The sequence below is a fragment of the Apus apus genome, chromosome Z (assembly GCF_020740795.1).
Source record: "Apus apus isolate bApuApu2 chromosome Z, bApuApu2.pri.cur, whole genome shotgun sequence".
NCBI classification, from domain to species: domain Eukaryota; kingdom Metazoa; phylum Chordata; class Aves; order Apodiformes; family Apodidae; genus Apus; species Apus apus.
In genome coordinates this window covers 47,825,468-47,846,762 of record NC_067312.1, presented here as the reverse complement: position 1 = coordinate 47,846,762, position 21,295 = coordinate 47,825,468, and the positions used below count along the sequence as shown (strand labels likewise).

Below are 21,295 nucleotides of genomic sequence, written 5' to 3'. Positions count from 1 at the left end.
GATCTGTAGTTTGTGAGAGAAGCTGAGCTGTAAAAACATTGGTTAATTGATCAATGCATCCGTGTTAGCCTTTGTTGCATTGTTGGGATCTTCAGACAGTGAATGTTTGTTAAGTCCTGCGAAGGACTGCCTGAATGTACTGTTCTGATGTAAGACTGAATTTAGTCTGCTGATTTAACTCTTGTTTGTCTGGGGAATCAGAAATTGGGATGGCATATCTGTACCTCAGCCTCCAAGGTACAGTGGTGCCATACAGTTTCCAGTGGCACTTAGAAGGCAGACCTCCTTCTCTGACAGTGTCACTGGGATTTAAAAAATTGTGCAACAAGGTGGTCAGAGAGGGAGGGAAAAGGGAGCTGTAGCCCATAGGTCCTGGCTGCCTTCCCCTGGCATGTGTTTCATAGGAGGTCAGATAAAGCTAGCTTATATTTACCCCTTCTGGCTATGACCTACAAATCTGTGAGTTTAAGCTGTTGACAAAATTCCATTATCTTCCTCCTTTCTACAGCTATGAAGAAATATTGTACCTAGAGGAGGAAAATTACTCAAAAAGAAAAATCCCTTAACCTCTGTCCTTGAAAGCACAATATACCTCTTGATGCCAGGTTTATCATGGGCTAAGGAGAGATGTTTTTATTGCACCTCATAGTTAAAACTCTAATTATGGCGTATGAGCATAGTGACATTTCTTTATGATACTGTCATATTAGAATTATAGAATCATAGAATATGCTGAGTTGGAAGGGACCCACCAGGATCATCAAATCCAACTGCTGCCTCTATGTAGGACACTCCTAGAATCACACCATGTGCCTGAGAGCATCAGCCAAATGCTTCTTGAACTCAGGCAGTCTTGGTGCTGTGACCACTTCCCTAGGGAGCTGGTTCCAGTGCTCAGCCACCCTCTGGGTGAAAAACCTTTTCCTGATATCTGACCTAACCTCCCCTGATTCAGCTTCCTGCCAATTCCCTGATCCTGTCATTGGTCACAGGACTGAGGAGATCAGTACCTGCCCCATCTCTTCCCCTCATGAGGAAGCCATAGACTGCAATGAGGTCACCCTGCCGCTGCTACTCCCTCCAGACCCTGTGGCTCTTCTTTGGATGATCTCCTAAAGCTTAATGTCTTTTTTATATTGTGGTGTCCAAAACTGCACACAGTACTCAAGGTGAGGCCTCACCAGTGTAGAGCAGAGTGGGACAATCATCTCCCTTGACCAGCTGGCAGTGTTGTGCTTGATGCACCCCAGCACACAGTTGGCCTTCCTGGTTGCCAGGGCACACTGCTGGCTCATATTTAGTTTCCCATCAACCAGGACCCCCAAGTCCCTCTCCACCACAATGCTCTCCAGCCACTCGCTCCCTAGTCTGTACTTATGATGAGGGTTGCCTCATCCCAGGTGCAGAATCTGGAATACTGTCATATTGTGCTCCAGTATGCTTTTCTTTCAAGAGGCAAACATTTCTGCCTTGGACTGAAAATTGTTCATCCTCAGTTTTGCTCAGGATGTCAGGCAGAGTGAGGGCGAATCCAGCTGAGCAGCATCCTCTCCCACTGTCCTTGATTTTGCTAAGATGTACCTGAATTATAACAGCCTTCTAAGCATGTCTATATATGCCTCAACATTCTACATACATCACATCTAATGGCACATACATCAGCTAACGGCACAGAGAGATTCCCATTGGAGAAAGCCCACAGTAACCATCAAGCCTCATTGCTGCATGGAGTATGAGAACTCAGTATGACTGCTCATCCTGGCTGTTTATAGTCAGGCCAGAAATCCCCAATGTCAGAAACAAAACCCAATGAGAATTAGCACTGGCATTGTTCCAAATGCGTATTTTGTATTACAAGTATGTTTCAAAATGGAAAACAGCTCCAAACACAGTTGCAAATATATGTATGTGACAACACAGCTCTGAGCCTTCTGTGAGCCACTACATTATAATTCTGCTTAGTTTTGTTCCCTGCATTCTGTGATTTCTATGAACTTTGGCAACTAAACCTTCTAGAGAAATTACCCCAGGCACAACCAGTTAATTGGCTCGTTTATTGGTTGCCTGAAAGTATGTAGCATTAGCAATTCCTCCCATTCATCCATTTTTGTCTCTGACAGAATATACAACTGAACATCACTGGATGAAATACCAGAGGTTCATTCCACTCCATTGTTGTTTTATGCTCCTCTGGTTGTGGAAAAAGTACTGGAGCAGATGACTGCCAGGAACATAAATACTGATTCAGCCTGTATAAGTAACATTACATTGACAGGACTTCACCAGACCTGTGACACAGGTAGCATTCTCTCAAGAGGAAACAACAGTACCCACAAATGTTAAAACCTTTGTAGGAAATAAAATGTGCTTTATCCATCTTAATTATTTCATATGTGCTCCAAAGCATTTCAGAGTGTAGACAGAAAAAAAAAAAACAACATACTGCAGCTTGCTCCTTCCAACTTTCTATTATCTATCACCACCTGGGGTATTCCTGGAATCACCATCTCAAAACACTTTGTAGATGGAGCTGCTACTGATGTTAGCAAAGATGAAGGATACTAACTGTATTTACCTGTAAAGCTTCAGCTCGAACTTTTAATTTACTGTACTACCCAGCGTTTTCGATGTTTGAGTGTAGAAGAATAAATATTTTACATATTTATTCAATATTTATTCAACCAGATATGCTGGAGAAAAATTTTAACCAGCATATGCATGATCAACACAGGTGCATATCCACTAGAGGTTTATTACACATTGGCAGTGGAGAGTTTTTGGTTCAGTCACACTTGTGTAAACCTACTAAGGACAGTAAAGGCAAAAAAAGCCTGGCTGAAAACAACTTTGGCCCCATATATTCACTAAGTATCAAAGGATTTGTGCTTTTCTTTGATTTGACATTTGCTGGATTTAAGGATACAATTCAAAGAACAATTACAGTGTCAACATCTAAATATGATCACTGTTCCATTTTCATTGAAGGTTTGTCTCTCCACTGAGGCACAGAGCTAACCTGATGCAGCAGTCACACAGAATTATTTAACTCTTGCAACTGAAGTCCCAGTGACTCAGCTTCTTTCTGTGGAAGTACTAGGACATGGCCTACAGGCACCACGGTAAATTGTCACATGGTAGTTAGGGAGTAAACTGTACCCGGGGGTCCTAACTTTATATCTTCGCTTCAACACAAAGACATTTCCTTAGGAACTGAATTGCAGCACCCCTGAACTGCAGGTGCTTGCCTTGTCCTCACTGCCTTTTTTGAGAAATGGTAGTTGGCCACTGTCAGAGGTGGAGGAATGGGCTAAGTGGACTGTCGTGACACTCTTGTGAGTACCTTGCCATAAAAAAAACACACTCACCAGTACTTAGGCTGAAAGAGGTACAACCCTCTTTCTTATCAAGAAGCCTTCAGCTGGTCAGTAGTTCCATTGATTTTAGTGCATATATTTGGTCAAATAAGGTGATCCAGATCTGGCTTGTATGGCCATGTTTTTCAGGGTAAGCAGTGACTGCCTTGGAATGGAAAATATTACTGTTAAAAATCTGCTTATACAAGAGAGCAGGACAGCCAATCAGATATGTGTCATTTCCATGGGATTCTGGCTTTAGGGCTACTTAACAAATGGATTATTAATGAGTCAGGTTCTGGCAAAACCACAGGAAGGCCTCAGGAGAAAGGTGGGAAGATGAGCTGGCATTCCTAGTTTTGGTGCCCCTACTTCTTGCCGTGATCTTCACAAAGTGTAAAAGGGCAAACAGTGAACCAAAGGTAGGAGCCCTGCCTGAGTAATTTCCCCAGAAATTCTGTCAGTGTAAGACGCCTTTCCAAATATCATGGAGACAGAGTGCAATTGATTTCACTGCCTGGTATTTGTTTTTCAAGAAGACAAAGGAAGTCACATAACCTATATGACATCAACCTGCAGCTGCTGTATCACTGATTCCAGCTCTCCTACCATGCCAAGGAGAAAGAGGTAGGACCCAAAAGCATACTCATCTGCCCACTCAACTGGCAGTATTTACAAGTGGTAAGTTAGCAAATTTTGGCAGATAACAGAGCAAATACATAGCAAAAGAGAAAGGCCGGAAGTACACCATGGGGAAGAAAGATTTTAAAATTATTTTTATTTTTTGAAAAAGAAAATAAGAGAGGACTTTGATGATGAAAAGAACATTAAGCAGAACATTTCTCCTTCCAGTACCTGAAGGGAGCCTACAAGAATGCCGGGGAAGGACTTTTTATAAGGTCATGTAGAAATACGATGAGGGGTAATGGCTTTAAACTGAAAGAGGGCAGATTTAGGTTGAACATTAGGAAGACATTCTTCACTGTGTGGGTGGTGAGATACTGGAACAGGCTGCCCAGGGAAGTTGTGGATGCCCCCTCCATGGAAGTGTTCAAGGCCAGGTTATGTGGGACTTTGATTAAGATGCATGAAAAACACAAAGATTAAATACATCCTTAATTCTGACAGGTTCACCTTCTCATTTATATTTCTGTCATGTGGTAAACAAAACCAGAAAATATAAGTATCTTAGTTCTCTCCTTAGGAGCCTACTTGTCATCTCCCACACTCCAGCTAGGTCAGTTGAAATGGATAGGTGGAATAACAGTAAAAGATACTGCAGCAGACCCCGCTTTATGAGGCAAAATGAATACCATGTTCATGGCCAAATTCTTTATTTCTTGGTGTCTCAACACTTAATATAATTTATTTGTTCCTGGCAAACATAAGATAATGCTAACTACTTTAGAAATGCTGGCAGCAAACACACCAACTTCTGTTTCTCTAGAAAAACTGTAAAGATTGTGCAACATCAACACTGGGTCAAGAAAGAAGACAAAATGTGACATGTGGATATGAGAAACCAAAAGATGATACAGTAAAATTCAGGAGCTGTCATACTGCCTAACACTTTCACAGTTGCTACTGTAAGATTTGGGCATTCATTTTTAGGTTGCCTTTGACAGCAGAAACTGACTACTTGAACTCTCATTCTAGAAAGTGAGTAGATAATAAAATTAAATGGAGTTTCAGGTCAATTCTACTGTTCTACAAGCTTGCCAAAGGGAAAAGATTTCTTCAACATGCCCCATATTTTATCAAAGTAGTATTGTCCCAAGATCCTTTACAGAAAGAGCTACAGATTATAGAATCTCTTGCAGTGAATAAAAATGTATAAAAGGCAAATGTCTCCAACACAGACACTGACAATTCTCCTCAGTAGTAATTACATAATTAGAAATAATTACAGACTTGATTAGCAGAGTATGAATCTCTGTTAAGATGAGATCTGTTAAGATACCAGAATTGACTGATACCATTAAAAGTATGGTTTTCCTAAATGTTTCTACTTATTTTGCTCTGAAATTTAGTGTTGTGCATGTAGGACTACTCAAGTAGAAATTCTTCAATTTACATTCAGATTAACAAGAAAATTCTGTAATTAGTTGCAACAAGAAAAGCTGCCTTCAGATTTTTATGTTGGATTTTTAAGACCTTAACTAAGAGGAGCGAATTAGATCATTTCCTGCCCTGTTTAGAAAACAGTTTGTATGTATCTATTGTTAAATCAAGAAGCAAGTATGATAATAAAAGCAGAACTGAGATAATAATTTTTGCTTCATCACATTTTCAACAAGTTATTGCAATAGTGCCTTTTCTTTCCTACTGTCCACCACATCACCTTCAAGAGATTTTTCTCTTCTCCTGTTCCTGCTTATCATAGAATCATAGAATATTTGGGTTGAAAGTGATCTTAAAGTTCATCTAGTTACAACCCCCTGCACGGGCAGGGACACCTCCCACTGGACCAGGTAGCTCAGAGCCCCATCCAACCTGGTCTTGAACACTTTCAGGGAGGGGACATCCACAGCTTCCCTGGGCAAACCATTCTGGTGTCTCATCACCTTCAGAGTGAAGAATTTCTTCCTAATGTCTAACTAAATCTACTCTCTTCCAGTTTAAAGCCATTACATCATGCAGTTTAATCAAAATACAATTAGCCCTTTCTTCTAATTTTGATTTTAGCTAAAGAAGGAAATAATTACCATAGGTGGCTTACTTCTGACTTTGTGCCCTGAAGGGGGCACAAAATATTTTAAAGAACTTGTAAGTGGTTTTGAGTGTTTCACAATTAGGCTAATTAAAGATATTACTTGAAAGTTGAAAGTTATTTTAAATTGTCTCAACAAGAAGTTGAACTGAAGTTCTGCTGATATTTTCTTTCTTTCTTGAGTCATCTCACTATGCACCGTTTTCTTTGTATTTGGATCTTTTACCATTTGCATTCTACCTTTTTTCCAACGGTGCGATACTGAAATACTAACCAAGCACAAGTTTAGTTATGAAGGTTTTCTGTAACTGGGATGTCACTAAACCAAACAAAGACTTTCAAATTAAACTCCACAGGAAAGAGGCTGCCATTTTAACATGTTTTTGCAAGATCTTTCTTGAAAACTTAATCACAGCAAAGGAGGCAAGTTGGCAACAGCTAAGTGAGCAATGGGCTTATGCCATTAAGATGAACAATTGGAGGGTTTGTTACTTAGAGCTGCACGTTTTGATGTTTGGAAATACTGCACAGATTCACACCAGTAAATAAAACAGGAAGATACAAAGGACAAGAAACAGCATTTACAGTATGTGCTAGAGGAGAGGCTGATGTTTTTCTGAGTCCTTTCTTCAGTCACCTTTTCAAGGGATGCCTGGATAAGGTGATGCACACAATTATGTGAATTTAAGGCTTATGTGCCAGATGCAACACCAAACTGAGAAGATCTGATTTTCTAGAGAGACACAGGCAATGTTGCATTGGTGTGAGAAAAGCACAGTCCTAATGCTTGTGGCACAGCTTGGATGATTTACATTGGCTCCAGAAAGTCTTGCAAGGGGAGCTCATGTTCTTTTTGTGGCAGAAAGACACAAACCATGTGAAGAATTCATAGAGATTTTTTGTCCTTACAACCATAATTCTGAGTGGCTCTTCAAAAGGAGGAAGGTGTTGCTCCAGGAACAATCCATGATTTTTGAACATTTTCTGAGCATATAGTTTCTGAACAGGAAATTGTTTCAAGACACAAGTTCTCACTGGCAGACCTCATCTATATGCAGAGAAAATATCACCTACAGCTTTCCTGGGATTTGCCCATGCTCAACATGTCTTCCTGATTACATATGCTGCCTGCAGCTGTGTTTTGATTGCACGCACTGTCACCCCAGGCTCTCTTGCAGGAGAGAGTAACACAGAACATACCGTTCCATAGGAGCCTCCTTTTAACAAGAAGTCTGTCTTCTCTGCTGTATCTGTCATACCAGACATAAATCAGTATCAATACACCACTCTTAAAATAGTCTGGGCCTGCTCTACCTTCAGGCAGCCTTACAGAGTCAACACACACTGTCTGTCCCAAGACCTGGAGAGAGGCAGGTGCTTCTTCAGCACTGCTAAATTTATGATCATTTGTCAACTGAAAAAGATAAGTTTCATGAAGAAGCAAGACCTTACTGTGTGTGCCTTGGGAGGTTTTTTCCTTTTTGGTGCTGTGTGTCTTATCAGTGGCTCTTTATGTCCTCCCAGTCTAACTAACTGATTCCTTTCTCTTGTGATGCTTCTGTAGTTGGATTGTAATAAATTATTTCCTGCTGTTTAAAAATGTGTCAAATATTGTTTTAACTTGTCCAATGCAAAGAACTGAGAACCAGAGTATGAATCATAGAACAACACTGAATTTTGTTGGTGTTAACCAGACCCTTAATAATCCTGCTGTCATCTACATCTGCATAAATCCAGTATGATACAACTGGCCTCGAGAACTTTCTCAGCATTTACACTATTGTGAGTGATGTGGTGAGATAGATGGACAACAAGCCAGGGTATACAAACTGCATTGGGAAAGCAATGAGTAACGCTACACAATAATTTGAAGAGACTAAATTAAAAACACTTACAGTCTCCTGAGGATGCTGCATTCATGAAGAGTGATGTCTGAGAAGCATCCTTGTGCGTAGTACCTACAATTGCAATGAATCTCTCTCATGGGTAAAATCTTCTTAACATATATTCTCCTAAATTAGGTAAAGTATCACTGCCTCTACTGACAGAACTCCGACAGTACTAGCATGCTGCCAGGCAAGGACCAGATTTCTCTCAACAGAATAACTGCCTTTCCTATCACTGTGAGTCAACCTGGTCTCCAGGCTGCTCCAGGCTCCTCTCCCTGCAGCAGACTGCCCAACTGCTCCAAATTATGTGTCAAGGTTTTGGCAGTGCAACCTATTTCTCACAGAAGACCAAGTAGAGAATTGCACTCTTCATTTAAGTCACTGACTGGACTGCAATCCTTGAGGTCTTTTATACAGATAGAAGAACTCATGTTTCAGCTGATACTTTACACGGGGACTTCTTTTTCCATTACTATGGCCACATACCACTGGCAGTCGTGCAGATTAAAAACAACACCATAATCCTCCATATCCCCTTGACAGCATTGTCCACACATTCTAAAAGTAAACATTTTTACTCAACTGCTTCAGAGTTTCATGTAACAAAAAAAGCCCTAGAAAGTAGTTCTGATGTTTTGTACCACTTTACATGCATCAAGGAAGTGCATTCATTCGCTCTGTGCACCTATTTAAAATCCTGGGCATGAATCATTATGACTGAAACATATAGAAGCAAGAAGGGTCAAAGCCTGTTTTCTTTCCTTCTCTAAAATGCCAACAGAAGTGTTAGGTGAACAGTGACTCATTAAGGACTGCAGAACCCTAGCTGAGGTGGCCGAACTTCAAGATTTAGTTACCAAATCTGAAGAATGACTGTTGTTTCATCTATTCACTGGAGATTCATTATAAAGACCCCCTTTAAATATGAAGTAGACATGTTGTTACCCCTGGCTATATCCCAGCATCATGACAGATGCTCTTGGTGGCATGTGTTCGAAGTCAGATTCCAGCTAGGGAAACGTGACCACGAGATGGATGGCTGCTATGGACCCAGCTGTCTTTTCAGCTTGAACCCAAAAATGCAGAAAGTCTTGGTGCAGAAGAGGCATCTTGCAATCTTAAAAGCAGAAGTTTGTTCATAAGAAGTATGCTTACAGCACTTGTTCTAGTGCCTGTAGTTCATGTTCCTTCACTTTATTTTAGGACATGTGGAAAAGTGCCCACATACCTTTGAAAAACCTGATACAACTTTTGATTGAGAGTGAAGGTTTGTTCTGGAGCCAGAAGGAAAAAATCCTACCAACTTCTGTGCCTTTTCATGCTAATTTGACCCATCAGGATTTTTAGCAGTGACTGTATGGTACAGATTGGTTTTTTTTGAAGGCCTCTAATTTTGTCTTGGATGATATTCAGGTCTGTCTTTCTATTTACTGAGTCAAATTCAGGAAGATCCTCCAGTTTTCTGTCAAGTTCACATACATCTTGGAAAATAATTGAAAACAGGCATGACTCAAGCAATAAAAAGTTCTAAATAAGGAAAAGAGAGATAGACACTTTTGGGACTTTTAAATGAAAACCTGATACAGGAAGAAGAAATGAGTCTGACAAATAAACTTCCTATGTGTTGAAAGATCAAATGGAATCAAAAGTTGAGCAGTTAATATAACTCATATTTACTGCCTATGTTGCAGAACAACAGCACTCTCCTTGCAAGTAGAACAATCAGAAGGACTCTGCAAAACTTATCACTTGGTGCTTCATAGTTTATTCTCCATTGTTCACATTCATATGTAGCCAGATCTCCAAGTCTTGACGTACATTATACTCAGGCACTGCCAAGATAAATTGATACTAGCCCTATATTGTTGCTAGCACTAGAGCATACAAAACTTTAAAGGTGATGTTTCACAACTACTGTTTCTCAATAGTATTTAATTACTGGAACTCAATTACTTCCTTTTGAAGGAATTCAATAACTTGCTTACAGCAAATTCAAAAGACAGCCATGCACCTAAAATTACTTTACTTTGAGAACACTAGCTTAGAAGGACTAAACTGAAATTACAGGAGCTTGGCCAAAGAGGAACAAGGTTCAGCTGGGGGTCCTACAGAGGGTATTTAGTACATGAGCCAAAGAGAGAGTCCTATGTCTGCCAACCTGCCGCATGCCCTGGCATGTGTCTGACAGTTTTGCAGCACTCTGTCTCATGTATCATCAGCAGAGATCTTGGAGCAGGAGCTGTGCTGACAGTCCTGCCAGCAATGCTCGGGGCAGGGTGCATGTCATTCTCTCTCTCAGTAGAGTTGGCTGTACAGCATGGTCAGTTGTTGAAACTTGCTCTGGTTGGTAAATGGAGCAGGAGAGACTCGCAAGATTCACAGGGAGAAGGCATTTAGCAATGTTCCTCCTCTCTTTTAATGAGAGGTTTCTAAACACAGCAGATGTTACTTCAACAGCTCCCAAGCTTCTTGCAATGCCATGCACAGCACCAGATCTTACTGGAATAAGCGTCAGATCTTACTGGAATGAAATACGAATTCCCATGCCATGCTTTTTATTTCTGCAGATCTAGCTAAATCAATGGAATAGTCACACTTGATATTTGTAAATCAGTTAGCACAGCATTTTCACGCTAGGAATTAACAGAGTACCTAATTACAATGATGGAAAACTATTACCTTGTAGCCTAATTAGAATGTTGAAATACTGTATTTAACCTCTACTAAGGTCTCTGTACATATGCATGAACAATCTTTCCTTAAAAAACAAAATCAAAGCATCAAAAACACACATGGGCTTAGGTGTTGATAAAAAGACACAAGTAAACTTGCATATAGTTATGTCCTACCATGAAGGTATTTTCTGTGAATTGGGCTGTAAGATTGCAATTCTAAGCAGCCGCACAATTAATTCTTCAGTTATGTGGTCCAATTAGGACAAATGCTTCTTTTCTAGTTTAATTAGAGATGGGTAAGCTCGTTTGAGCTTATTTGTATAAAATATGTGCTCATTAAACAAGGCCTGGATTTTATTCAGCTTGTTAGAAATGTGGAAAAAAAAAAAAAGCTTTCTCACACTGACTGTAGCCTTTTTAACCCTATAAAGACCACAAGTCTGACAGTCTACCAGTTAACTTCAAAGTACAGTACACTTGCTGCAGCGAGAAAAATAAAAAGGGTGATTGTGCTATATTTGTATATTTGTGAACTTCATGATGCCACAACGACAAGTAAATATTTTCCATGCTCAGATATCACTCACTGCAACATCCCTCCCTGTGGTCTAAGGTGATGGGTTTGCTAATCTTTTCAGAGCTCTATGGCAGCAGAATGAAAGAGAAATGCTGGGGCTAATGCACACCTGGTCTTTGCTGAGAAAAGAGCAGGGGACCTATGAACCAGTCTCTGAATGGTTCTGTGGGGAGTGAAGTAGAAAGATTTACATAAAAGCCATACTACATGAAGCCACAAAGGGCACAAAATCAGTTGAATTGTCCCAAGCAAAGACAATGCCAATGGTTTCAGCATACTCTCTCCTTCCCACCTCTCATGTTAATTATTTCTTATGTGAGCTCATGTATTCAGCAGAGAGTAGCTCACTTCTGTGGTAAAAGCAGCTGCATGACTCTCATGATAGAAAATGCCCTGAGGTATGGTGTCATTTATTCAAATGATACCTGCAGAAAAACGAGCCATCTGTGTTTGAAATCAGGGTGGATTTTCTCCTGACATGTTCCTTCAGCCTCAGGTTCTTGAAGTGGGAGGGAAAAAGACTGAGCCATCTTTCAAGCTACACATGGGCACAGAGAAATGAAGCCTCACTGGAGTACCAGGCACAGCTAAAAGCACCCAAGCCTTGGCAGAAGCCATAGTGCAGGGGCAATGCCAGAGTTGAAAGTGCCCAGATTGTTAGAAAAGGCATGAGGGCAGACTGTCAAAGATTAAAGTCTAATTTATCCCTCCTGGGGCCACACACTCTTCCATGCTGTCAGCAAAATGGACAAATGTAAACCTGAGGCACACAAAAAGTGGGAGATGGCAGCCTCAGCCAAACGAGCTCTGGAGCATGCCAAAGCTATCTTACAAATGCAAATCCACCCCTTTTTTCCTGCACGTGAGGAGGATTAAGCATGCAAAGAGTGTGCATTCAAATATTGTGTTCACAAACACAGCCCTTACCCGTTGAAATCCTGGCCCTTGAATGCCTCCTGCTTCTGCTGCAACACTAGGAGCCTGGGTTCTAGAGGCAGTGAAGAAGGAGAAAGCTTAAATATGGCTCCCATGTCTCTAGGTGATTTCAAAAGGGCATGAAAAAGCATGCAGACCAAGCAAAGTTCAGATTTGGGATCTGGAGCCCATTGTTCAAAAGTCTAAAGAAAATACGTACAGCTCTGGAGTCATGATGGTCTTGGCCTAAGAGTTTCCTGCAGCCATTTGTAGGTTGATGAAACCTCTGAATCAGAGGGAAAATATAGCGTATATATGAGATGTTGTTCTAGGTTGTGCATCTGGGACCACATCCAAAGTCTACTGAACATAATGGGAACTTGGATTTCACAATCGTCATGAGGGTATAGCAATGCTATATAACTCAGCCCTACTGGTGGGGTTTTGAGCTTTTTCCAGTGCACGTGCTGAGCTCCTTACTGTCTCAACACCAGGTCTTGCAGGGTTTCCTTGTGGGCACTACATGGTGTGAAATAAAGTCACCGTAATTTTCTTAATTTTATTTAACTCCTGCAGAATTATGATGACATCATGGTATCTGTGATCTTGTATTTTCACAGGTGTCATGTCATCATCTCTTAGGCTGAGCAATTGCTCATTATAGCTAAATAGTATGGGGTGGAGGGGAAATACTGGTTTTGAGCTGGAACCCATTAAGACCTGTCATATTAAGAAAGTAACCAAATGCAGACCTATTTGCAGCCATATGTCAGAGGAAAATAACAGCAGAATCAGGTCCTGTAACAGTCTGACTAAACCAGGACAGGTTCCAAGATCATTTTGCTTTCAGAAGGAGATTTCCTAAACACCAAGCCTAAATACAAAGAGGAGACCTGATAATTGGTAATCTGAAGAGCTAACATAGAGCTATTTCCTCTTTTCTGTCCCTTTCTACTAACAGACAGTTTGTAGCAAATGGAAACACTGGAAGAGAGGACCATGACCTAATGAGTGGAGGTTTCCTCACCAGTCACAAGGGGGAACTTCTGGAAGAAAGCACCATGAAATTTTCTCTTACCTTTGCAAGCGCATGTTGCTTTCCCACAAAGAAAATATTTTTTCTACTCTGACTTTCATAGTGGCTCACTTCACTGGCACCATGCTTGTCCCTGAAAATACTTTTCAGCAAGATAGCAAATATATATAGAAAAAAAAAAATATAAAAGAGTGGAAATGCAACAGTAGACATGTCTGCTGGTATCAAAGACATTTCAGAACTTTTCATGTTTTGGTCAGTTACTATAATAACCCAATTAGTGTTAGTTTGTACGTGATGGCTAAATGTAAGTAGAATTAATTTCAGCTTAGGTTCCACAAGTTCCATTTCTGACCAGTGTCTTAACCTGATTGCAGCAATTTTAGTTCAGAACTGGAAATGGCTATCAGAGAAATGACTGGCCTAACTCCCAGCTCCCATGAGTGTTTGTCCTCATTTGAATTAAAACTTGATTTTAGCTGACATTAATCCTAGAACAACCAGGTTAAAAATGTGTAAAACACCTACTTCTAGTTTCTAGATGGTATAAATTACTTATCTCTAGCAGTGGTAGTTTTTGATGTTACACATAGAAGAAAGAAATTTAAAAGAGCTACCTGAGGGCATAACTTCAAGGTCAACCATCATGTGCCCTGCTATGGCAAAAAGCTTTTCAGTAAAGCAGTTTAAGCAATTGTAAGACATGCAAATATTCTCAAGAACTGAACGATATATCTTTCTAACCCAGACTTTAAGCCTTTTTTTTTTTCTGAAAATAAAGCACCTGGCTTATCTACTCTACCCTTACTTCTTCAGCCCTAACTATGCTTCCATTAATGGACACAGTTATTCCAGTTAACGCTTGTCCAAATATGCCAAATTTGCCACAAGCAATTGACCTGTGGGTGAAAAATTCTTTGAGTGCTCACACAGCCCAGAGAGCGGGAACAACTGCTCTGTCACTACACTGAGCACTTGGACAGGAGATACGCTGCATGTCAAGTTAATGAACATTTACAATTGCGAGAGGTTAAAGGTGGAAGAGGAGTGTGGATGATAGAGATACCTCAGGAGTTTAGGTGACAGATAACAGGGAGGGCTGAGAGGTAAGTAATAAGCTAAGAAAAGCTCCCTGAGAGAAACCTTGTGGGGTAAGGAATCTGTCCTGCTACACCTGCTGGAGTTGCTGCTTGTCTCACTGTGACTGAGACTGAGAGAAATATTTTTCATGAGGGACAGAAGGCACAGGCATCTCCCTGTCATTGCACCGAACCAGGAGCTACCTAACTGCTGTACTTAGGAGGATGTTATTGGGGTCCAGATAATTGAGGCTGAACCTGAGTTAGCACTAAGGGGATTTTCAGGCACTCTTATTGCTTGTTTCACCCAGCAGCAAATCAAGAAGGATGCATAGCTTCTGAATTCTTATAAGAAAGATAAAATGGATCAGCCTTGCATAGATTAAAAAAACAGATAAAACTAGATGGAATGAACTAATAGTAATTTCTCATAGTGAAAAGAGTAATTAAGGGAGCACACAAGTATATAAGCCAGGATTTCTGATCTGGAAAAGGGAGTCAAATCTATCAGAATCTGTTGACAGCTCCTAAGCTATATAGGAGGTAAAGTGTATTTGAAAGAACTACATAAAGAGCTCACAGCACTAAGACATAAAGCAATGAATTGGCGGATGGAACTCAGTGTAGATGACTGTGTACTAGTGAACGTTGGAGAAAAAAAGTTGCAGATTTACTTGTAGTATAAGTAGCTCTGGTGTGGCTGTTTTTGTATGGAAACGGACCTTGGTATTAACATAAAAATAAATAATTAAATATTACTACCGCTCTCCTGTGTGGGTCAGACTGCCAATTCAAGTACTAGGAATTATTTAAAAAAGACCAAAAAACACAGCAGAAAATGTCTTCATGCCACTGTATAACCTGTATTCTCTCACAACACGTGCTATGTGGTCCCTCAAGGAGAGAAGAAATGGAAAAGGCAATGCAAAAAACAACAGGAATGATCAAATGCTTTTATTCAAGGAATAATTGAATCAACTAGATCTCTATGGGAAAGGTAATTGAGGTTGTTGTTGGTACTTGCTAATATGGCAATCAGTGCAAAGGGAAAAATAATAGGGAAAGACAATTCACCATCTCTTCTGTAGAAGGAACAAGGGGCATCAAATGAGTTGAGTGCAAAAAAAAAATCCCAAAAAATACCTTTGCACTGAGTGTACAGTTAAGCTGGGTTACACCATAGGGGGCATCATGACAGTGTGCATGCAAAGTACGCAGGTTTTCAATAAAGAATTGCACAAACTCAGAGAACAAAAATCTACCAGGTGCTACTGTTTATGAAGGCCCAGGAAATTACTGAACCACTTATGACTGGGTATTAGAAAAGTATTCAAGAGAAACATGCCTCTTTTCTCAACATCTGGCATTGGGCACTGGTGGAGACAGGATGTTACACTAGGTCAGCCTTTGGTTCTGATGCTTTTCTTAGCTTTTTATTATTCTTCTGTTCACAATATACCACAAATTATCCCTCTGGCAGTGCTACAACACAGCTGTAAATGCTTTTATAATCTCACCACCACCACCACCACCACGATCCAGATAGCTGCTTGACCTCCAGTAGGGCAATCCATTCTGAAAACCAAAGTAGTGTGTGATTAACATTGGTATACCAGTCATTGACTTTTGCATGGCATTGTTTAAAAATAAATATCTACTTAAGAATTTTGCTGGCACAGGAAAGAATTCAGCCAATACTGCAATACTTTGCTAAATGCAGCCCACCACCTTTGTGTCTTCACCTGAAAGAAATCGTAGCAGCAGCAATCAGAAATAAGTATGGAAGCTAATAACTCTTTTTCCAGTAGTTTTAACTAATCCTCTCTTTGTCCCATGTTTCAGACAGAGTTTTCAGCTTCTAACCGGCAAGTGCTGACAAACTTCTCTAAAAACGTAGTCACATATATTTTTTAATTTATTTTTTTTTGCAGACAGACATACAGACATACAGGTACAGGCCAAGAATATTACTCAATTTATGCAGCTGGATAGTTCTTTTCTTGCAAGACATTAGTTGCTGTATTGAAGGAAATACTTCATTGCAGAAAAAGCCTTTATCCACAGTAAAATTGAGAAAAATATAATGGCAAGTCTGGATAAATGAAATAACACAGGCTGCAAAGAGAGACATGATCACATTTCTAGACTGTTCTGTTATTTGTTTGCCTTAGGATATACTTCATAATCTTATTTTCAATACCAGTTTTAAGCCTTCAAAGAGATTATTACTTTATTAAAAGAATCCAAAACTATGAAAAATTGCTGTAAAGCAGGAAAATAGGGAGTGTACTGATGCTAGATCCCGGAGCTTTGAAGTTTCTACTTTCCAGAAACTGGATTGTTTTGAAGAGTTAGGACAGAAAAGCCAATAGCTATAGGCAGTTTGCTCAGGTATGATATGACACCTCCTCTCTAAAAGTGACAAATACCACACGCTAAGCCAAAACTTTAAATTTCAAAATACACTCAAAAGAGTGCATCAACTTTGGAAAAAGGGGCAGGTGAACCAGGAAGCAGTAAAGGATATTGTAAGGGCATGTAGAAAGAGAATTAGAGATGCAAAAGCTCAGCTAGAACTTAAACTAGCTACCTCTGCAAAGGATAATAAAAAATGCTTTTATAAATGCATTAATAACAAAAGGAGCTTCAGGGAAAATCTTAATTCCTTATTGGATGAGGGGGAGAACTTGGTAATGCAGGACAAGGAAAAGGCTGAGGAACTTAACACCTTCTTTGCCTCAGTCTTTAGCAAAAAGAATACCTACCCTCAGGACAGCTGGGCTCCTGAGTTGGTAGACAGGGACAGGGAGCAGAATCCCCCTCCTGCAATCCAGAAGGAAGTAGTTAGGCACCTGCTATGCCATTCAGATGCCAACAAGTCCATGGGTCCAGATGGGATTCGTCCTAGGGTGCTGAGGCAGCTGGCAGAAGAACTGGCCAAGCCACTCTCCATCATTTATCACTGGTCCTGGCTGACTGGGGAGGTCCCAGAGGACTGGAGGTTGGCCAGTGTGACCCCATCCACAGAAGGGCTGGAAGGAGGATCCAGGGAACTATAGGCCTGGCAGCCTGACCTTGGTGCCTGGCAAGATTATGGAACAGATGATCCTGAGTGCCATCAAGCAGAATGTAGAAGACAACCAGGGGATCAGGTCCAGCCAACATGGGTTTAAGAAAGGAAGGTCCTTCCTGGCAAATCTCATGTCCTTCTATGACTGGGTGACCTGCCCAGTGAATGAGGGCAAGACTGTGGATGTGGTCTACCTCAACTTCAGCAAGGCCTTTGACACATTCTCCTATAACATCTTCCTGGAGAAGCTAGCAATCCATGGCTTGGACAAGTGGCCCATCTGTGATTCTGTAATTTGCCCTCATGACACTCCTAAGAGAGAGGGCAGATAAGTTATTCCAGTTTTGAAGAACTTACTTGAAACCTTAAGCAGAATTCTTGAACTCACAGGACAGCATGCTGCTGGCAGGAAGGGTCTCTTCATTTTCAGTTCTGGTCTTTCACCACAAAAACTTCTGCCAGGGCCAGAGTTCAGACAGCATCTAGGAACTTCTCTGGAGATCCAGTCAAACCTTCCCATGAACTCAAAATGGCTGCAGGCAACTCAGATGTGTGCAAGCCAGAAGAAGAAAGCAAGGATGAGAAATTTCTCATTGTCAAAGGCTGGAAGTTTGTGCAAACTTCAATTCTGAGAACTACATTACAATAGAGTTGACTATGTCTCTATATAACCTTGGTTTTCAAGTCTATTCCCCGCTGTGATCAGGGCAGAGCCATGTCCCCTGCAATCTTTTGAGTCACATCCTCTTTTGGATGGCACACCCGTGGCACAGCACGGCACTAGGACTCATGGGGTTTTCTCATCTCTGGAGATGTGTCCTGCACAGATTTTCTAAGATTTTGCTCTCATGGGAGAGCTTGCCATTTCTTAGCCAGGAAGTTGTTTACCTTGTGTCTTCATGTCCCAGCCACTCATCACCATGCAGATCAACTTGTGCTACAGAGACCTGTATTCTGTATCTAGGAATGTGTGATTGTCACCACTTGCCTCAGCTCCGACAACAACGCTCTCAAGCCCCTCCCCCTCCCACCCAGGTAGGGAAGGAGAGAAAGAAAAAGAGAGGGACTTGGCTGGATTGAAGACTAAACTACACAGCTTTAATTAAACACTAATGATATAAGAAAATATATTCAATTATGTACAAATATGTTCAGATATGTGCAAAAGCCTCTTGCCTCCCCCCACCCCCAGCAACTCCCACAGCATCTCCTGAGCTGTGAATAGTCCTGAAAAATCCCAGAGCTGCTGCTGGAGAAAGTGGACAGTGATGAGGGTCAGGAGAGCTCGAGCCTGGGGGGCGATGGTGTTGGGTGGATGGAGTCCTCCCCAGATGCTGACCATGGACCATGGGAGAGAAGGGAAGAAGAAGCAGGAAGGAAGTTGTCTTCTGTGATCTCTGACCTTCCTCTGAGCTTACGTAGATCTATGGAATGGAATATCTCTGGCCAGTTTTGCTGTCTGTCTAACTCAGCCTCCTACGGGGGGGTTATAGATCTCCTGGTAGTGTCTGAGCTGGCAGAGTAAAGATGTGACCTTGAAGACCCAGCAGCTACAGAAACATTCCACTGCTGTCAGTCTTAATTGGAGCACTCTACTACTAGTTAAAAGAAAGCTTACTGAAGGAAAAAAAAAAATCAGTAAAAGGAAAATTGGCTTCATCCTGGCTCAAACCAGGACAGTGATGAATGCCAGCAAGGTACCTTCTAAGACTTGTCTCCTGCTTAGCAGTTAACTATGCGGCAGCAGGGAAAAAAGGGTCTTGAAACAACACACCCACAAGTCATCTTATCTGATCTTATGCTTTATTACAAGCTGCATTAGACAGGTTTTGCTAGCAAATACAAACCAGTATCTACTCATGTTTGTTAGCAGGCCTGGGATCCAATCTGGTTTCAGTTTAACTCCTGGAGTGTCCCTCTCTCTTTCCGCATGCTCTCTCAAGGAGCCAAGTTTGGATTTTTTTCCAGAACGCCCAACTGCCTTGCATGAGCCTGGATCCGATTACTTCATGGCTCAGCAGGGTCTTTGTGATGGGACCCATGCAGTTTCCCCAGCCAGCAACCAAGGCTGTCTAGGAAATTTCTCCAGAAGGGTTGCTTCACTGCTAGAGTGTACAGATCTGCTCAGCCTTTCTGGTCCATGTTTCCAGGTACAGCACATCATCTGTGTGTCAGACCTTTGTCACACCTGGGGCTAAGGATCCAAAATGACCCTATGGGTGCCAAACATGATGTGGCTTGGTATGGGAAACTGTTCTTTTCTTCCCCACATAAGTCTAAACAAAATGTCTTTTAAGCCAGCAAAGGCCTTTCCTGATTATCCCCAGCTAACGAACTAAAACAGACTTGCTTCTCAAGGACAACTGAACCCAAAACAACAGATGTGGTCCGGGACAGAAAGGATGGGCAACAAGCCATCCTGTGCCCCTGGCAGTCACCACCTTAAAGTGGGGCTCATGGACGCTCATTGCTGAGCTCTCAGCTGCCTCTTCACCATGTGCTCTCTACAGAGCCAAAGATGTAGCACCCATCTCTTCATTGGCATTGACAAACCAGTCATCGTGTAGCTGCCATGTTTCTGCTCCCTTATATATTTGTGAAACACAGCTCTGTCCCAGGTGAAAAGTCCCGCCCCTTCTTTTTCTCTTCAGTCGTCTCTTTTGCCCTGCCTCTTCTGTTGTTTCAGCCTTGAGCCCTGTCTCTGGATTCCCACCCAAACAACCTTCTTTTCCACTTAAAACCTGTGGCACAGTGTATTTCAGGTGGAGAGGAGTTTATGACCTTGCATATGTAATGAGGCTATGCAAAATAATCTACTAAATGTGATATTACTGGGTCTTCTCATCTGGTTGTTTCTGCAGCTTTGCAAAAGCCAAAGATGTAAGCTCAATGTTTGCAGTTTCTTGCTATTTTTTCTATTATTATTTTTAATTTTATTGGGTGGTGCAATGAGAGACTGCGGAAGTGCCTGTTTAGTTTGACCAAACTTTTCTGACAGATGTTTTCCAATTGTGAAAGAATCTGACCTTTATTAAAATCAAGAACTTTTTAATGTTGTGCCCAAACACTGGAAACAACTGCATAGTTTAGTGGTGATTTTCATATTTTAAAAGGTAAAATTTCTAGCTGGGATAAATTTTTGCTTTGTTTAAATTAAAATGCAGCTCTATTGGCTGTTCTTAGTCCATTTGCCTTCTAGCATTGTTGTGAGCATCTTTGAAGTCATAAAATGAGACATCTCAATTAACAGCAGAAAAGCAGTTAGTAGAAGCAGAGTACCAGAAACCCACAAAATGACTAATTATTTATTAAAGTGACTTCATCAGGCCATAAATTGCAGCTATCACATTTCCCTATAAACAAACAGACTTCCCTACTCTGACACCGAATGCTGATATCGCAAATGTGTTTGAAATGTCACAGAATGGATTGCACGTATCATTTCTTCCAGACCATTCAGAGAAATAAACCAGAGTAGATAAGGTAAAGGATGAAACCAGGGGTGCATTTGGTCCTCTGTTCCCCATACTCCCTACAGCTTTCTGTCTCTTTTGGGAGACTGCATGCCAGCAAGTTCCTCTGATTATTCATTCCAGTTGCACTCAAGTGCACAATTCATTACGGGCAAGTTTTCTTTTCTTTCTTCTAGCAAAAGTAAAGCCACATTGAAGTTCTGGCTCCAACAGACAATATGTTTGCTCTGTTCACTGAGTGTCAGGAAGGGAACGACAGAAAACTTACTTTCTGTAGGTGAGACCCTTTTCCAAGCACCCTCCTCTTCTTGCTTTCCCTTTTCTTAAGGCTGTTATTTGGCCACACAAGATTTTCTACTCCTCTTTACTGAAATCACCTCCTTACTTCCAGATACGGACCCAAATAACTTCTGACAATCTTGAGTCAATAGCAAAGTACTAGATTGAGGTGGATTCCTTAATGACAAATGAAATTAAAGTGCTAGTTACAGTGATACAGATCTGAGCAACTTTTGGAT

General features: G+C 41.1%; 1 long non-coding RNA gene across 3 annotated transcripts in view; it reads right to left on the bottom strand.

Moving 5' to 3' along the window:
- LOC127396080 (uncharacterized) overlaps positions 1-21,295 on the bottom strand; it is a 60,994-nt gene that overhangs the window by 7,552 nt on the left and 32,147 nt on the right. For 2 of the 3 annotated variants that reach the window (XR_007891898.1, XR_007891897.1), the window contains exon 2: positions 12,132-12,192. This is a non-coding gene — a long non-coding RNA (uncharacterized LOC127396080). Of the gene's footprint in view, positions 1-12,131; positions 12,193-15,751; positions 15,810-21,295 lie in introns of all 3 variants that reach the window. The other variant, XR_007891896.1, reaches the window with a different exon arrangement.